The sequence below is a fragment of the Lepus europaeus genome, chromosome 7 (assembly GCF_033115175.1).
Source record: "Lepus europaeus isolate LE1 chromosome 7, mLepTim1.pri, whole genome shotgun sequence".
NCBI classification, from domain to species: Eukaryota; Metazoa; Chordata; class Mammalia; order Lagomorpha; family Leporidae; genus Lepus; species Lepus europaeus.
The window spans coordinates 77,528,109-77,546,668 of record NC_084833.1 but is presented as its reverse complement, the minus strand read 5'-3'; the positions used below and the strand labels follow the sequence as shown (position 1 = coordinate 77,546,668).

The following is an 18,560-nucleotide window of genomic DNA, read 5'->3' as shown; positions in this document are numbered from 1 at the left end:
TGGCTTTGAGCAAGTTACCTAACCACTCTTTGCTTCCGTTTCTTTGTCTGCAAAATAGGGATGTTAATGTGCCTACATCATATTGTCTTTGTGAAATCAAATGCTAAAATCTATGTAAAACATCAATCTTTTGAGTTAAGTACTATTTCTCCCAATGATCAAAAGGGAGATTTAAGAAACATTATATAAGTTACTCAAAATCATGCAGCTAGTAAGTGGTATTTCTGTGAACCAAACCCATGTTAATTAACTTCAAAGCCAGTACAGTCATTTATCACAATAAGTTGCCCATCTCAAGCTATGTAAAGCCCAATGTGTTTAAGACTTTTGGAAGAACTATTATGTGTTTATATGTATACACATATATATGATGATTAGGGATATGTATATGATTGTGTGTTTATAAAAATGTGTGTGGATATATATGTATATGTATGTGATTCTATATAACTGCATATTAGCCTACAACACTCTGTCACAGTAAACCCTTGTATTTCTAGATCACCAAACAAATCTTTGTTGCCTCTTCTTGGTACATACTAAGTTCTTCAGAAACAGCAGTAACTTTTTCTCAGGGTATTTCCCAATATGAAAATAAAACAAACTCACTTTCATTTATTGCAATGGATGTTTAGAAATGAGGAATGTTGGGGCCAGCACTGTGGCATGGTGGTCTAGGCCTCCGCCTGCAGTGCCAGCATCCCACATGGGCACTGGTTCATGTCCTGGCTGCTCCTCTTCTGATGCAGTTTTCTGATATGACCTGGAAAAGCACTGAAGATGGCCTAAGTGTTTGGGCCCCTGCACTTATATGGGAGACCCAGAAGAAATTCCTGGCTCCTGGCTTCAGATCAACCCAGCTCTGGCCATCGCAGCCATTTGGGGAGTGAACCAGTGGATCGAAGACCTCTCTCTCTTTCTCTCCCTCTCTCTCTCTCTCTCTCTGTAACTCTACCTCTCAAATAAAAAAACTTTAAAAAAAGAAATGTAGAAAGTTGCTTAGAAATGGCAAAATTAGTAAATCCAACTGCTGTGATTATGTGAGATTAGAATGAATCATAAAGCATCCTGAAACCAGTGGAAATACACTTCCTTTTACTGAAATGATACGCTTAAAACATTGTGAAGAATAGATGGCAATGGGAAGGCAGCTCCAAGTCATAAACATGTGCTTTTAGTCCCCTCCTTCCAGCACTGTGGAGTGGAGACAGATGATTCTTCTGAAGCTCATGTAAGAGCACAGTTTGCAGGATTTAGGACTGCTGCACCCACTGTGGAGATATTTTCATGCTTTTTAATTCCAACTGTCCCTCTAAGCATGCCTCACCTCCCTCACTGCTCATGTCTCATATACATGTAGAGCCCAAGAACACGACAATCTCTCCTTCCTGCCCCCTCTTTCACCTCCTTGTTCCTGTCAAAATCAAGTAATATTAAAACCAGAGAGAGATGGGAACCAAGGGGAGTGAAACACAAGGACAGCTTTTACCTGTGTAGATAGGTCGGGAGGGATTTAAGAGGCAACTAAGTGAAGGAAGAGAACCAGAAGAAAGGAGGTCGCAAACTGAACAGCTTTGATGAGATGAATGAGAACTGCTGGTGAATGAACTGTGTGTACAAGAAAGGGAAGGCCAAGTTAGGTGGAGTTGGTTTGGATAAGTAGCACCGCCTCACCTCTGATTGGCTGTCTTGCTTTCACCATTTTCACAGTTGATAAATCATCTTGCTTATATTATTTTCACAGCTGTGTTTGCACAATAAAAGCATTTGTTGACCTGCTGCTATATACCAAGCCCTAAGTAGGTACTTAGAAAATCATATATGCCCTTGTCCCTGTGAAGTTTACAGTTTATTGGGAAAAACAGGTTAAAAAACAAGTAAACAAACTGACATCTAATCATAATTTGTATAAATGTTATGAAAAAGAGATAATTTGTCTCCACTGGAGCTTAATAGGAAAGATGGACTGAGATAAATTAAACAAAAGAGCATCATCTGTCCTCATTTCTTTTTCAAGTCCAGTGTGAATAACAGCAGCCTAAATTAGAATACATGCAAGCAAACAGATTATGTGAGTTATGTCTAAATGGAGGTTAAAATCACTCATTCACTAACCTGCAAGATTAAATGGAGATTATAACAGTCATATCACACCATATGAAGATTCATAGTTTCTTAAGTACTAGGGGACACGTGGAGAAAACAAGACAAAATATTTTGTTTCAGAACCGCCCTGGAAATCCTGCTGTTACAGAAGTTCTAAGTGAAGAAAATAGATGAGAGGTCTGGAAGTAACATTGTTAGGCACTTATTAAAATGACACATTTTGAATGAATTATATCACCTGATCCTCAACATTTCCATTTTGCAACTGGGAAACTATCACTCAGAAGATACAAACAACTCTAATAATATCACACAACTAGTTTATGATTCCCTGATAGGGTGAGAGGCTAACTCTGAGAAGAAGTGAGAAATGCAGATTTGCTTAAATTGTATGAATTTATGGGATGCATTGTGATATTTCAATATTTATGTACAACTTGCAATTATCAGGGTAACTGACATATCCATCACTTCACATGTTTATCATCTCTTTGGGAGCATTCAAAATCCTATTAGTTATTTTGAAATATGCAGTTAATTGTTGTCAACCATAGTTTTCCTTCTGTCCTACAGTATGTTAGAGGTTACTCCTGTCCAGCTATTCCTATTAACCATCTTCTCTCCATTCCTTCCTCCATCCTTTTCCACCCCCAGTTCCAGGTAACTGATATTGTACTCTCTACTTCTATGACATCAACTTTTTATATTCTGCATATGAATGAGATCTTGCAGTATTTGTCTTTCTGTGCTGGTTTATTTCACTTAACATATCCTTCATGTTCATCCATGTAGGCCCAAATGACAGAATTCTAACCTCCTTTATGGTTGAATAGTATTCCATTATATATCAGCTTTTATGAGATGTAAAGTTCATAAAATTCCAGGTGCCCTATTTTTAAAAGATCACAAATATGTATATAAATATAGGAGCAGGACCTTCCAAGGAGCAGCTATGGATAAAGAGCTCATTCTCCATCAACTTCAGAGCAAGGCTGGATCCATAGAGAATTTCTGAAGTTTGAGCTCAGTCCCCAGACAGAAAATCTAGTTGTTAGTGCATATTGTAAGTAAGGTTAGTACCAGTGAAGGATTGGGTTTCATATGCAATAGGATAAAAAGTGTTCATTCAAGAGCTGAGTCCAGGCTCAAGCCGAAGATGTCACAAGAAAAATGAAAAGGTTATAAATACAGCACAGTTGCTTATGTCCCTTGGGCCATTTAAAGACAGAACTATACCCAATAAATGTCACAGGTAACATCTGTAGCCAGTATTTGAGTGAGCAACAATATGCAGCATAGTTGATCGGTCAGATGACCTTGGGCAAATTACTGAATCTCCTTCCCTGTGTCATACTTCTCTCTCATTTGTAGAAACAGGGATAGTACCTAGTTAATAAGGTTATTCAATGATTAAATTGTCAATTCAGGTACCTAGAATGGTGTCTGATACTTTCTTACTCTTGTAGTGGTTATTATCCAGGTTCATCTCCCTCCAAAGCTTTTCTAATTGTTCATATACAAAAATATAAGGAAAAAAATCACTGTTGGAAAACTACTCATCTGCCTTTATAAAAATAAACTATTTATCTGAAAATTCCATAGTCCTAAGCTAGAATCCAACAACATTTAATTGATGCTTTGCTGAAATGATCCTTCAGGCTGATCCTGTTCTCCTATGAAAAATCTCCCTCTAGTCAACTCTTGTTCCTCCCATGAAAAGTCTTTCCTGTTGAGGATGTTGTGTAAGTTTATAAAGCACCTTAGGATGGGTTTTTAAATCTCTGTCTTCCTGGGTTTTTATTGATTGTGAGACAAACAGCAACTCTGAAGGAAAGTACACAATGAAAAGGCAATGACTTAAGATGATTCATATCTGAAAACAAGTTTTTATCATAAGTGAGATTAAAATGCATCCTTTGGGAATTCTCTGAAAGCTAAATGAAAGGCTTTACTCAATACAACATTTCACACATTTCCATAATATTGCTATGCTGTAATTTACTAAACTATTCTCTAGTGTTTTGTTTGTTCTTGTTTTGTTTGGTTTTTGCTGTTTTCTGTAACACTGAAGGAAAATATCTTTGTGGGGGGAAAAAAAAAAACTTTTGCACTTCTGTGGAATTACTGCCTTAGAATAGATTCCTATGAATAGAATTACTGGATTAATAGAGCTGATTCTTTACATCTTAAGTGCATATTTGCATTTTTTCCCACCAGCCAACTTCTACCCTCCTCCCTTTTTTGTAGAGCACAGTGTAATATGTTCTCTGGCAGTTTCTTAAATACTTTCACAACTTATGCTCATTTATGACATTTTTTATGGGATGATTTATCATGCTTAACTTTGAATCTGAACTCTTTGAATAAATTAAATTAACATTTCAAGTCTGTGCGAAAGTATCTTCTCTGTTTGAAGAGCACAAGATCTGCCAGATTACTTGGTAAACTATTCCAATGTATTTATTTATTGTTAGAAACATAATAGATTGAGAGATGAGATTGAAGTAGGAAATTACTTTGCAGTATCACTTTCTAATAGTAAAATTCTTAACTTTGGAAAATCCATAATGACTTTTATCTGCAATCTAGATTTTTCCTCAATTGCTTTGACTTGAAAGGTTGGTTTCGGATTTCCTTCAGCTGTTTTGGCAACACTTTGGGGTTGCTTAAATTTTCCACTACCCCATCCCTGTCTGTCTTTTCATAACACACTGTATGTCACACACATTGACACATTGTCACCTTTTCTCAACGATGCCTATTTATAGCCTTCAGATTTTTGCTATATTCCTCTATAGGTAAACTCCAGCCAAAATAGTGGCAATTTGTTTGCATGTTAGAACAGGGCCCAGAGGATGATTTATTCCAACTGGTCTTTTGTAGTCAAATTTTACCTTTAAAAAAGTTTCTATTGTGCTCAATGTCTAGCTCCATAAGTATATACTACAGCCTTCATGAATAACATTTTGACCTCTCAAATGTGTTATCAGACTTTACATGTATGGGGAATTTTTTCATTGTAAAATGAAGAAAACGGTAAAATGTTAACAAATAGCATGAGAATTAGAGGTAGAACACCTGGATCTAGTCCCACTTCTGTGACATGCTCACTATGGAATCTTGGCCAGATTGTGAAGTTTTGGGAACCACAAGTTTCTTATCTAAGGGGTGCAGATAACAATTACATTTCTGAGTTTATGGGGAGAATTAAATGGTATAGGAGAAGCTCTCCTCTGATGTTATAAATGCTATTCAATTATATATTGTACCATCATTTTTCTCTGTAATTTATGACTGCCAAGACCCAAAATTAGGATGATTCTACAGGAAATGAATATTTGCTATGTGACCTTGGCTTTAGCATCTCATTGCTTGCCAATCATTTCCCTCCTACTCTATACACTCGCTTCCTGTTCCAATCTGCTCAGGCTGCTTTAGCAATAATAATAGAACCTAAGTGACTTATAAATACCAAACACTTATTTCTCACAGTTTTGGAAGCCAGTGCATCTGTGCCTGGTGAGGGCCCACATTCTGCTTCATTGGTGTTATCTCATGCTCACCTGGTGAATGAGTGAGAGTTTTCTCTGAGGTCTCTTTTTGAAAAACCCCATTCTTGAGAGATCTGCCCTCATGGCCTCACCTCCCAATACCATCATGCTGAAGGTGAGGATTTCAGCACAGGCATTTGGGGAGAACACAAACTTATTCAGATCCTCATCATGGTAAAATTGGTTATCTCATATTTCTTCTTTTACTTTCAGAAAACTGAAATTTCACCCCCTCTACTGTCTTTATCACCCTTTGTCAAGTGGTCTAAATCATTTCACATGCTAACAGTCAAGGTGAGAGAGAAGTTGATGGAAGAAAAATATTCCCAGGACAATTTTACTAAATGGAAAGAAAAAGCCCTTGACAAAGTTGTGAAGTAAGGGCGATGTGCCTCTGGTATCTTTAGCTTTTTTCATTTGCTGTCCCTTTTTTCTCTCCACCATTGATATTCCTGGGGTCCTTCTATTTTATTTCACCACTCCCATTCGTCTTTAGCCAAGTATGTTCTCACAGTCTACAGTAGCTATAAGAATCCCTCTAAATATGTGTCTGTGCTGCACACAATAGCACAGTGCCTCCTTACTCACACAGGTTGCAAAACCTTTGCTTCTTTGCATCAGGTGAGGTGGGAGAAGAACCATCATGAAATCTTCCCAGCATCTCAGACATACTATCATGCTGGGAAATCCACTTACACATCCTGTTATTTGTGGTTTTTTTTTTAAGATTTATTTATTTTACTTGAAAGTCAGAGTTACACAGAGAGATAAGGAGAGGCAGAGAGAGAGAGAGGTCTTCCATCCGCTGGTTTACTCTCCAATTGGCCGCAACGGCTGGAGCTATGCCAATCCGAAGCCAGGAGCCAGGAGCCAGGAGCTTCTTCCGGGTCTGCCACGCAGGTGCAGGGGCCCAAGGGCTTGGGCCATCTTATACTGCTTTCCCAGGCCATAGCAGAGAGCTAGATAGGAAGTGGAGCAGCCGGGACTAGAACCGACACCCATACAGGATGCTGGCACTGCAGGCGGCGGCTTTACCCACTACACCACAGTGCTGGCCCACTGTTATTTATTTTATCCATTGAACCTTTCATGTCCAAACCACTTACAGGGCCTCTGTATAGTCTGTATTGGACGATAAACCCACATTTGTCTTCAACTTCATTAAGCACTCCATTTACTGGATATTTTCAAACTTAATTTTGACCCCCTCTTAAGGAAATCCCTGTAGGCCTTTCAAGTAGGGTTACTTATTCCTTCAGATGTTTCACAGGTCTCTCAATGCTGCTTCCAGACATATTCTGTATCTTCACACATGGGAATCCATTAAGATTCATGCCATCTGGTTACTCTTCTCTGTTTTAACCTTTTTTTAATAACTACTGTTTACTGACAACTTCCAGGTAAAAATTTCTGTTCATCACAAGCTCTGATATCATGTCTCATTAGTGCTCATGTCAAGGACAAGTGATTACTATAGCTTCTTTTTTGTTTTCTGCATTCTAATGATGAAATTCTCATGAATTTTGACCATTCTACTGCTCATCAATTTTTTTAAAGATTTATTAGTTTATTTGAAAGGCAGAGTTACACTCAAAGAGAGAAAGAGAGAGAGAGAAAGAGAGAGAGAGAGAGATCTTCCATGCACTGGTTCACTCCCCAAATGGCCACAATGTTCAGAACTAAGCCATGCTGATGCCAGGAGCCAGGAGCTTCTTCCTGGTCTCCTACATGGGTGTGGGGACCCAAAGACTTGGCCCATCCTCTGCTGCTTTCCCAGTAACATTAGCAGGGAGCTGGATCAGAAGTGGAGAAGCTGGGACTTGAATTGGCACCATTATAGGATGCTGGCATTGCAGACAGTGGCCTTACCTGCCATGCCACAATGCTGGCCCCCATTTATTCAATCTTAACCTCAATCTCTCTCACATAATGAATCTTTATTTCCAGTCTCAAATGCTGTCTTTTCCTCCCTTGCTTCCAGCCATTATTCTCCTAATACATGCTATTTCATCTAACATACAGGAAACTTCTTCAAATGTCTTCATTTTATTCTGGTCTGTCTTCTCATTGTGGGCTCATTTACCTATTCCAGATAGCTAACCAATAGAGAAATTTCAGGAATCCGATTTTAGTTAGACCTTGCTAAGGAAGAGGAATTGAAGTGAAGAAAGGAAATTTTCATTCCAAATCATTATGGAGAACTTACAGTAACCATCCAATCATGAATGATTCTTACTCTATATCTTTTAGATTCATTGGATGAGTGTGGGCTTGTATTGAAGCAGGAAAAGAGGAGCTACTGCTTTTGGGGAAAAGGAAGTGGAAAAGAATAAGAGAATCTTCAGAGAAGACAACTAAACCTTATAAAAAAACAAGCCAAGCTGAAATCCATTAAAATTACTCTAAGGGTTTTTCTTGCCTAAGTCCTGGTCTATAGATCAGTGTTACAGAACTTAGAGTTCAGAAGAATATTTACAGATTCAGGAACCTTGAACTCAATGTGTGACATGTACAATGTACTCAGTAAATCTTTTGAGGAAATACTTGCATTGACAGTGTTATAAAAGTTTTTGAACATATAGAAACACACCTATAAGCCCCTTCTTGCCATTGACTATATAGTCTACCTGTTCTCTCTGAACACTTTTTTTTAAAACTTTTATTTAATGAATATAAATTTCCAAAGTACAGCTTATGGATTACAATGGCTCCCCCCCCATAACTTCCCTCCCACCCGCAACCCCCCCCCCTTTCTCGCTCCTTCTCCCCTTCCATTCACATCGAGATTCATTTTCATTTCTCTTGTATACAGAAGATCAAGTTAGTATATATTAAGTAAGGATTTCAACAGTTTGCACCCACACAGAAACACAAAGTGAAAAATACTGTTTGAGTACTAGTTATAGCATTAAATCACAATGTACAGCACATTAAGGACCGAGATCCTACATGAGGAGTAAGTGCACAGTGACTCCTGTTGTTGACTTAACAATTTGACACTCTTGTTTATGGCCTCAGTAATCTCCCTAGGCTCCAGTCATGAGTTGCCAAGGCTATGGAAGCCTTTTGAGTTCACTGACTCTTATCGTATTTAGACAAGGTCATAGTCAAAGTGGAAGTTCTCTCCTCCCTTCAGAGAAAGGTACCTCCTTCTTTGATGACCCGTGTGAACACTTTCAACCTTTCTCACTGTGTTTGCAACCACTTGTATAATGATACAATAAATCACAGTTGTCAAGACTCCATATTCTTACTGCTATGTACTATTGAATATCTTCAGTTGGAAGACCCACCAGCACCTCAAACATGATATTCCAAGTTGAAGCTTTTTACTTCTAACTCAAAATATATTCCTTCTGTTATTTGCTGAGCCCCATTAATTGTACAACCTAAGAAAATAACTGGGATAGCAGTCTCTCTGGTATTCATTATCCAGTAAATCCTGTTAATTTTGCTCCCTAAGTAGCTTTTTAATTTCAAAAAATATTATTTTTTATTTTATTTGAAAGGCAGATAGAAACAAAGAGATATTTACCATCCTCTGTCTCACTCCTGTAATGCACACAGTTGTCAGGACTAGTCCAGGCCAAATCCAGGAGCCAAGAAATTCATCCAGGGCACCATGTAAGTAACAGAGACTCAATTACTTGAGCTATCATCTATTCCTACCAGAGTGTGTGTTATCAGAAAGCTGCATCAGAAACAGAAGAGTCAAACCTCAAACTAGGCACTTCTGTGTGGGAGGCAGGTATCCCAAGTAGTGACTTAACCACTATGCCTAACATCCACACCCTAAATAGTTTTTATATTCTTTTAAGATTTGTTTATTTATTTGAAAGGCAGAGTCACAGAGAAGCAGAGGCAGATAGAGAGAAAGGTCTTCTATCTGCTGGTTCACTCTCCAGATGACCCCAATGGCCAGAGCTGCGCCAATACGAAGCCAGGAGCCTGGAGATTCTTCGAGTTCTCCTTTGTGGGTGCAGGGGCCCAAGCACTTAGGCCATCTTCTACTAAATAATTTGTAAATGGCACTCTTCATCTGTATCTCATCAGGTCTCATATACACATATGTGTATTATTTCTATCTCTAGTTTGATCCTTCAAATCTATAACATTTTATGTAAATGCCAACCCTGACCATGTTTTATCCTAGCTTCCAGAACCTGCAGGCAAAGCCCTCATCATATTTTGTAAACCTCTCTATTTGCATATCACTTTTCAACTTCTCTCCTTTTATACTTGGTATTACAATATAAAATAAACAGTGTTTCTCCCCTTGATGTTAAGTTTCTCTGTTTGCCCTTTTGCTTTTCTGCCTGTCTTTTCACAGTATCTTTTTTTTTTTTTTTTTTTTTTAACTTTTATTTAATGAATATAAATTTCCAGTGTACAGCTTATGGATTACAATGGCTTCCCCCCCCCCATAACTTCCCTCCCACCCACAACCCTCCCCTCTCCCGCTCCCTCTCCCCTTCCATTTGCATCAAGAATCACTTTCAATTCTCTTTATATACAGAAGATCAATTTAGTATAAAGATTTCAACAGTTTGCACCCACATAGAAACACAAAGTGAAACATACTGTTTGAGTACTACTTACAGCATTAAATCACAATGTACAGCACATTAAGGACAGAGATCCCACCTGAGGAGCAAGTGCACAGTGGCTCCTGTTGTTGACCCAACAAATTGACACTCTAGTTTATGGCGCCAGTAACCATCCTAGGCTGTCGTCATGAGTTGCCAAGGCTATGGAAGCCTTCCAAGTTCCCCGACTCTGATCATATTTAGACAAGGTCATAAAAGACAGAGTGAGGATAGTAACCAATGATCCTAAGAGTGGCATTTACCAGGTTTGAACAATTATACAGCATTAAGTGGGGAAGAGGACCATCAGTACACACAAGTTGGGAGTAGAGCCATTGGTGGTAGAGTAGAGGTTATGATTACAAAGGAATGAGGCCCAAGTGCACTAGACAGGGCCTAGAACAAAGGACAGAGTCATTATTAGAGGAGCTAAGAAAGGTGCTGTCTAAGCTACAATTAAGTTTTCTGATTGAGAGGCAAATAGAACCTGATAGAAGGGGCTTGATAATAATCTGGTGGGCTTTAGGCCTTGTAAATTCAGAGGCCCAGACCTATCTATCTCTTCACATGGGGTATATCCTAAGGGAGGTGTGAACCTCCTAGGGGAAGGCACTCTTTTGACTTTCATTACTTGGCTGGCCTGGGAGGAGAGCTGGCCAGGTAAAGGCAGGTGGCATCTCTAACAAGAAATTTACAGTTCTGCCTGTAATGTTGCTGACCCTACTTGACCATCCCCTCAGCTGCAGTGGTCACTTTGGAAGTTGGGCTGAGTGAAGGGCTTTTCAGCTTAGAGCCAATAAGATCTGTGGCTCTGACCTGGGCATCCTTCGACTCCAGGGCAGGTCCATTTCCAGTGATCCAACTCTTGGCAGAGCTGCCAGGGCTCTTCACAAGCTGACTTCTGCTGAAGCCCAGGCTTACCACATTGAAAGCCACTGCAGTGGACTGGCCTGTTGGGTCTCCTTGAGGGCAGATCACTGTACAGATCAGCCATTAATAGGCCTGCCACCCATTGCTTCTGATGCCGAGCTTTCTTTTCCTCCTGGTTTGTGTTAAAGCAGACCAGAGGATGCAAGTCAAGGGAGTGCCCGTTTCCCATCTCTAATCTTCAGTGGCCTGAACTACAAGTCTATAGTCACAGGCATGTTCTGTAGTAGTTTTTCCAAGGTAGACAATGCCCATGAGGAAAATTATATTCTCACTTTAAAACTTTCTTTCCCTTTGGTCTGAAAGGGAGGTTTTTTCTACTTACTGTATACTTCGCTGATGGCGAAGTGAATCTAGCTATGAGATTATTATTTGAGTTCTTATTTTGGCTATGCTATTGCAGAAAAATGTTAGCCATCTCTTTTATAAGGTCTAAAGATTAAATTGTGCATCCTACAGATTCCTTCATAATAGAATTAGTTTCCTACCTTGAGGAGAATAGAGAAATGGACGAACAAGTTGGGCTTAGAATAGAGAAATGAGGGAGCAAGTCCTAGATCGCTCGCTGACAATAGCAATATCACATGAATACTTAGCAAACCGTTTCAACCAATAGATAACAACTTAAGAAAACATTTACCAGAAGGTCCAATGCCTTCTATAAATTTTAAGAATCATGTATTTGAAAACACCTCTTAAATATCTAACATGGAGTAGTTTGTTTAACCAGTAAACTTAAGCACAACCATATAAAATGTTTTTAGTTTCTCTCTACCAACAAGTTTAAAACATATGATACACAGATTCAGGTCACACAAATTAAAATGTATCTTTGATTGATTTTAGCAGCTTAAATTTATGGACAATCTTATCTATCAGCCATTTAAAATAAAACTCTTAATAAAATTTCCCCATGTGGACATACAATATGTACACACATATAACATAGCATAGTAGACCAATATAGCCATTTTAATAATAGCTTTTAAAATCTTTAACTCTTTTTGTAGATTGCCAATTGATTTGAATTGCTTTTTGGTTTTAGTAACCTCAGTTAACCATACTTTCTCTCAGTTGGTACTGTTAATACATTATTGGCTTCATCTGTTTACAGAGCCATCCCAAAGTACTGAATACAATAAAAGTGGCTGGAAAAAGTCCATAGGAACCTATAGGAGGACAGCTAAACACAGAACCAACAACGCTTTAGTTTTATGAGCAGCAGATCATATATAACTGTGGATGACAAAAGACTTTAAGTCGCCATGTTTAAAATTATAAACTCATCAACCAACAAGAGGCACTTGCTTACTTCACAGTATTTTTGAAAGCACCTGTAGGATTTTACAAGTATTTAACCCTTTAAGCCTCTGGGGCTTTCTCATTAAGATAACTATCATGTCTAGTAACACAAGATCATTAGACTTTTTAATTCTCAAACATTTGTATTAATAGCATTTTCCATTATAGAAACTTAAAGTCTGGTACCACATCACATCTTGACAGTCCTTCTAATATACTCCAAATAGACTGATTAGTTGGTGTCTCTATAAGATGAGAGACATAGGTCCTTCGATTTTTTCAGTTGGGCCCAAACTGGAAAAACCAAAGTCCAGGATTTACTGGAAATTTTAGAGACCAGATTGTTTGAAACTTTGATTTTTTGAATGCCTGTCAAGAATGCCAAGAAGGCTCAAAATCCAAAATATCTGGTTGAAATAAGATTTCTTAAAATCATGACATAACATAGACCAAATTTGATCATTGTTACAAGGTGATTATTCAAATTTTTGAAAAAATCACATATTTAAATAACCCATAGCTCTTAATACACAGTATCTTTTAAAATCTATCTTAGATATCATCTCATTGACACCAGTCTGGAAGGGTGTAGGTAGCCCTTCTTGTCTTTTTTCTGCAATAAAACTTCTCACATTCTTATTTCATCCTTCCCCTTTATCAGTGACCTAGAGTCATCCATGTGCTCCATGTTTCAGTGTCCAGCACATGCAGTATTTGGCAAATGATTTTGAATGATGTGAACTAAATCTCTGTGGTACATCTAGAAGGACCCAAAGCAGATACAAAATGTAGAGATCATCCACTGCCTGTACTTGTGAATTCTGCTTTCACTGGCAAAATGAGTTCAGGAAGAGATAAACTCTGAGATAAATTCTGAAAAACTTAAACAAATTTTAATTGAAAGTTGCACATTCCTGAAATAAATTCTACCGGAAAGGAGTACATGTCTGCAATGGAGCCTATTAAAGCTTTGAACAACACATCATTGGTGAGTGGAATAAGGAATGAATGAATGAATCAATGAATTTGAGGTATATCTAAATATCTGGTAAACAAAATAAAGCTGTTATTATAATTATGGACAGTCAAAAAGAGTTCCTTCTGAAAGTAAAGATGAAGTTCCCAATCTGTATTACTGCCATTGTCATCTTTTGGTTTTTTTTTTTTTATGTTTTTTTTTATTAAACTTTTATTTAATGAATATAAATTTCCAAAGTACAGCTCATGGGTTACAATGGCTTCCCCCTCCCAAAACTTCCCTCCCACCCACAACCCTCCCCTTTCCCGCTCCCTCTCCCCTTCCAATCACATCATAATTCATTTTCAATTCTCTTTATATACAAAAGATCAGTTTAGTATAAATTAGGTAACGATTTCAACAGTTTGCCCCCATATAGCAACACAAAGTGAAAAAAAAAATACTGTTGGAGTACTAGTTATAGCATTAAATAAGAGTGTACAGCACATTAAAGGCAGAGATCCTACATATTATTTTTAAAAAAATTAATTAATTTTCTATGCCATTTCCAATTTAACACCAGGTTTGTTTTTTTTTTCATTTCCAATTATCTTTATATACAGGAGATCGATTCAGTATATAATTAGTAAAGATCTCATCAGTTTGTACCCACGCAGAAACACAAAGTGTAAAAATACTGTTTCAGTACTAGTTATAGCATCACTGCACATTAGACAACACATTAAGGACAGATCCCACATGGGATGTAAGTACACAGTGACTCCTGTTGCTGACTTAACAATTTGACACTCCTGTTCATGGCGTCAGTAATCTCCCTAGGCTCTAGTCATGAGTTGCCAGGGCTATGGAAGCCTTTAGGGTTCGCTGACTTTGATCTTATTCCGATAGGGTCACAGTCAAAGTGGAAGTTCTCTCCTCCCTTCAGAGAAAGGTACCTCCTTCTTTGATGGCCCCGTTCTTTCCACTGGGATCTCACTCACAGAGATCTTTCATTATCTTGGCTTTCCATGCCTACAATACTCTCATGGGCTCTTCAGCCAGATCCGAAAGCCTTAAGGGCTGATTCTGAGGCCAGAGTGTCGTCTAGACATCTGCCATTCTATGAGTCTGCTGTGTATCCCACTTCCCATGCTGGATCCTTCTCTCCCTCCTTGATTCTATCAGTTAGTATTAGCAGACAGTAGTCTTGTTTGTGTGATCCCTTTGTTTCTTAGACCTATCCAAGCCATCGAATGTGAACTGAAATTGATCACTTGGACTAGTGAGATGGCATTGGTACCTGCCTCCTTGATGGGATTGTATTGGAATCCCCTGGCACATTACTAACTCCATCATTTGGGGCAAGACTGATTGTGCATGTCCCAAACTGTGCATCTCCTCCCTCTCTTTTCCCACTCTGAAATTTAACAGGGATCACTTTTCAGTTACAATTTAAACACCTAAGAATAATTGTGTGTTAATTACAGAGTTCAACCACTAGTACTAGAACAACAACAACAACAACAAATACTAAAGATCCAAAACTAACCCCTGGAATAAAGACAGTCTATTCAATAAATGGTGCTGGGAAAATTGGATTTCCATGTGCAGAAGCTTGAAGCAAGACCCATACCTTTCACCTTACACAAAAATTCACTCAACGTGGATTAAAGACTTAAATCTACGACCCGAAACCATCAAATTATTAGAGAGCATTGGAGAAACCCTTCAAGATATAGGTACAGGCAAAGACTTCTTGGAAAAGACCCCAGGAGCACAGGTAGTCAAAACCAAAATTAACATTTGGGATTGCATCAAATTGAGAAGTTTCTGTACTTCGAAAGAAACAGTCAGGAAAGTGAAGAGGCAACCAACAGAATGGGAAAAAATATTTGCAAACTATACTACAGATAAAGGGTTGATAACCAGAATCTACATAGAAATCAAGAAAATCCACAACAACAGAACAAACAACCCACTGAAGAGATGGGCCAAGGACCTCAATAGTCATTTTTCGAAAGAGGAAATCCAAATGGCCAACAGACACATGAAAAAATGTTCAAGATCACTAGCAATCAGAGAAATGCAAATCAAAACCACAATGAGGTTTCACCTCACCCCAGTGAGAATGGCTCACATTCAGAAATCTACCAACAATAGATGCTGGAGAGGATGTGGGGAAAAAGGGACACTAACCCACTGTTGGTGGGAATGCAAACTGGTTAGGCCACTATGGAAGTCAGTCTGGAGATTCCTCAGAAACATGAACATAACCCTACCGTACAACCCAGCCATCCCACTCCTTGGAATTTACCCAAAGGAAATTAATTTGGCTAATAAAAAAGCCATCTGCACATTAATGTTTATTGCAGCTCAATTCACAATAGCTAAGACCTGGAACCAACCCAAATGCCCATCAACAGTAGACTGGATAAAGAAATTATGGGACATGTACTCCATAGAATACTATACAGCAGTAAGGAACAATGAAACCCAGTCATTTGCAACAAGATGGAGGGATCTGGAAAGCATCATGCTGAGTGAATTAAGCCAGTCCCAAAGAGACAAATATCATTTGTTTTCCCTGATCGGTGACAACTGAACACCAAAGAGGAAACCTGTTGAAGTGAAATGGACACTATAAGAAACAATGACCTGAACAGCTTTTGTCCTGACTCTAGATGTACAATATAATACTTTATCCTTTTTAGTAGTTGTTGTTGTTGTTGATCTTTTGGGGTTTTAAAACTGTTATTGTTTTTTTTTTTTTTTTTTTTTTTTTTTTTTTGCTTTTATCTGAGAGGCAAAAGGAGAGACAGAGACAGACAGAGATCTTTCATCCACTGGTTCATTCACCAAATGCCTACAACATCCAGGGCTGGGCAAGGTCAAAACCAGGAGCTTAGAACTCAACGCAGACTTCCCAGATGGATGGCAGGAATCCAACTACATAAGCCATCCCCTGCTGCCTTCCAAAAGTGCACATTTGCACAAAATTGGAATCAGAGGTAGGGTTAGAACTCAAAACCAGGCAATGCAAATATGGTATGCAGGTGTCCTAAGCAGTGTCTTAAATGCTGCACCAAACACCCATGCCCTCACTTTGTTTTGAATAAGAAAGCTATTTAGAAGTTCCAAAATTTCTAAGTCATTATTTGATTTACTGGAATAGTTTTATTACCATTTTTTTCTTTTTGTTTGTGTGTGTGTGTGTGTGTTCATGAAAACTAATACAAAAAATGCTTGAAGTTTGCTAGGACAATATGTTTATATTTCATAAACAAAGTCACCTGGCAGAATATGTGTGGGCATGAGACACAGAGAGGGAGAGAAATACTTATGAGCATGAAGAGTGTGAGTATCTCGACTCATTTATGGAAATTTTTATTAATTGGCAATTAGCTTAACAGAGTATATTCAAAAACACATTGAGAATCCCTTTGTAAGGAACTGAACAACCATAAGTAATTTGTTATTCTATTAATATTCTTTTAATGTAATCTGTAGAATAATATTTTGTTTTGTAATTTAATTCACACAGAAGCACAAAGTCCTTTGGTTGAAATGAGGTATGCCATTCTTGACTGGTACTTCACAATGGGTTTCCTTCCAAGAGATTCTCTCTGGTAAAATAGAGGCTACTTCATCAGGTTTAGCTCGATGCTTTACTTCCTTTTACATAGTCTTTAAATTCTTATTCTTTCTCCTTTATAGGCCTAAAACATCTAAAGTTACTTATGTATATGCTTCTTTTCTTTCTTCTCCCATGATTCTGTGAGCTGTATGAATCAGAGTGTGCAATTTATTTTTCTCCATATGTGCTACAAATTCCCTCTCCTAGACTTCAATAGATGCTCGACCATATCCACTGAATAAATGAACAAATTATACCCATTTGACTTGATGTAGTGAGTCATTTTCATCCAAATAGTAAATACTTTTAACATTTTAGAAAAGGAAAATTTTAAGAAGAAGGCCTGTGTCCCAGGACCAATATTAATCTTGATTTTTTTTTCTATGTAATATTATTTTTGACACAGCAGGGAAAACCAACTACCAATAGTGTGATTATAATGGGGGTAAACCAGTCTACAATTATAACTCTATTTATCATTTTCCTGTTAAATACTTAGGAAGTGGGCGCAGTGGCACCACCTAAGAGTCCAGTTCTATAAACAAAGAGGTAATAATTCCTTTAGAGTCTTGGAGACCTGAAAGGTCTACTGACAGTTATTGTCACATTACTAGATATACAACATTGGGGAAGTCAGTTAAGTCTCAGTTTCTTCATTTGGCAAATGGGAATCACAGTACTTCATTACTTAAGCCACAAATTTAAACCGCGTGAAATGGATCGTTTCTGTGAAAGCTTGTTGGCTCAGAAAACCACCACTAAAGTATAGGAAGCTCACCTCTTAGACTTGTAGAGTACAGCAGCTGGGAACCTCATAACTTGTTTTATATGAAACACCTAGATCCTTGCTAAAATACAGGCAACATAGTACTGACCATGAAGTTTCAGCTGAATGGCTATAGAAACCTGTCACATCCAAAGAACATTTATTACCTCTTTTGACATCACCAGTGCCTAATATTCAAGCATAATGACACTCAGTGATGATTTCTTATGTTAATAATTATTTTTTATAATAGAGGGCAAGACATTATAATGACTAAAGGGTGAGTTCTGAATGTTGAGTCTCTGTGTTCAAAACCTTTCTTCGACTTCTTCATCAGCAAAATGGAAATAATAACAGCTTTTGCCACAGGGCTTCTGCCAAAATTAAACTTGGGTAAGATTCTAACAGTGTCTGACTCATGGTAAGCACTAAATAAATTTTAACGTATTGATTGGTATTCATCTTTTTCTTGTACAGTAGGAATTGTGTTCTTGTAATCATTAACTAAAATGTGATGACTTTGCAGATTAACAGGCAGTGTAAAAGGGTGGTTTACATGTAATTTAACCAAGAAATGACAAGTCCTCAATGCTATCCACTTACCACCACAAACATCTGATAAGTATCACAGGTCGGCCATTTGCATCGCAAAGCAGGAACCCCTGTTTTGACATGGGGTTACCCTCTCTGCAGTCATGGCACTTCCTCAGCCTGGCAGTGAAGCACACAA

The 18,560-nt window shown here is 38.1% G+C and overlaps 1 protein-coding gene across 3 annotated transcripts in view; it reads left to right on the top strand.

Moving 5' to 3' along the window:
* Positions 1-18,560, top strand: part of GRM5 (glutamate metabotropic receptor 5) — a 553,498-nt gene that overhangs the window by 515,966 nt on the left and 18,972 nt on the right. The window lies entirely within an intron of this gene.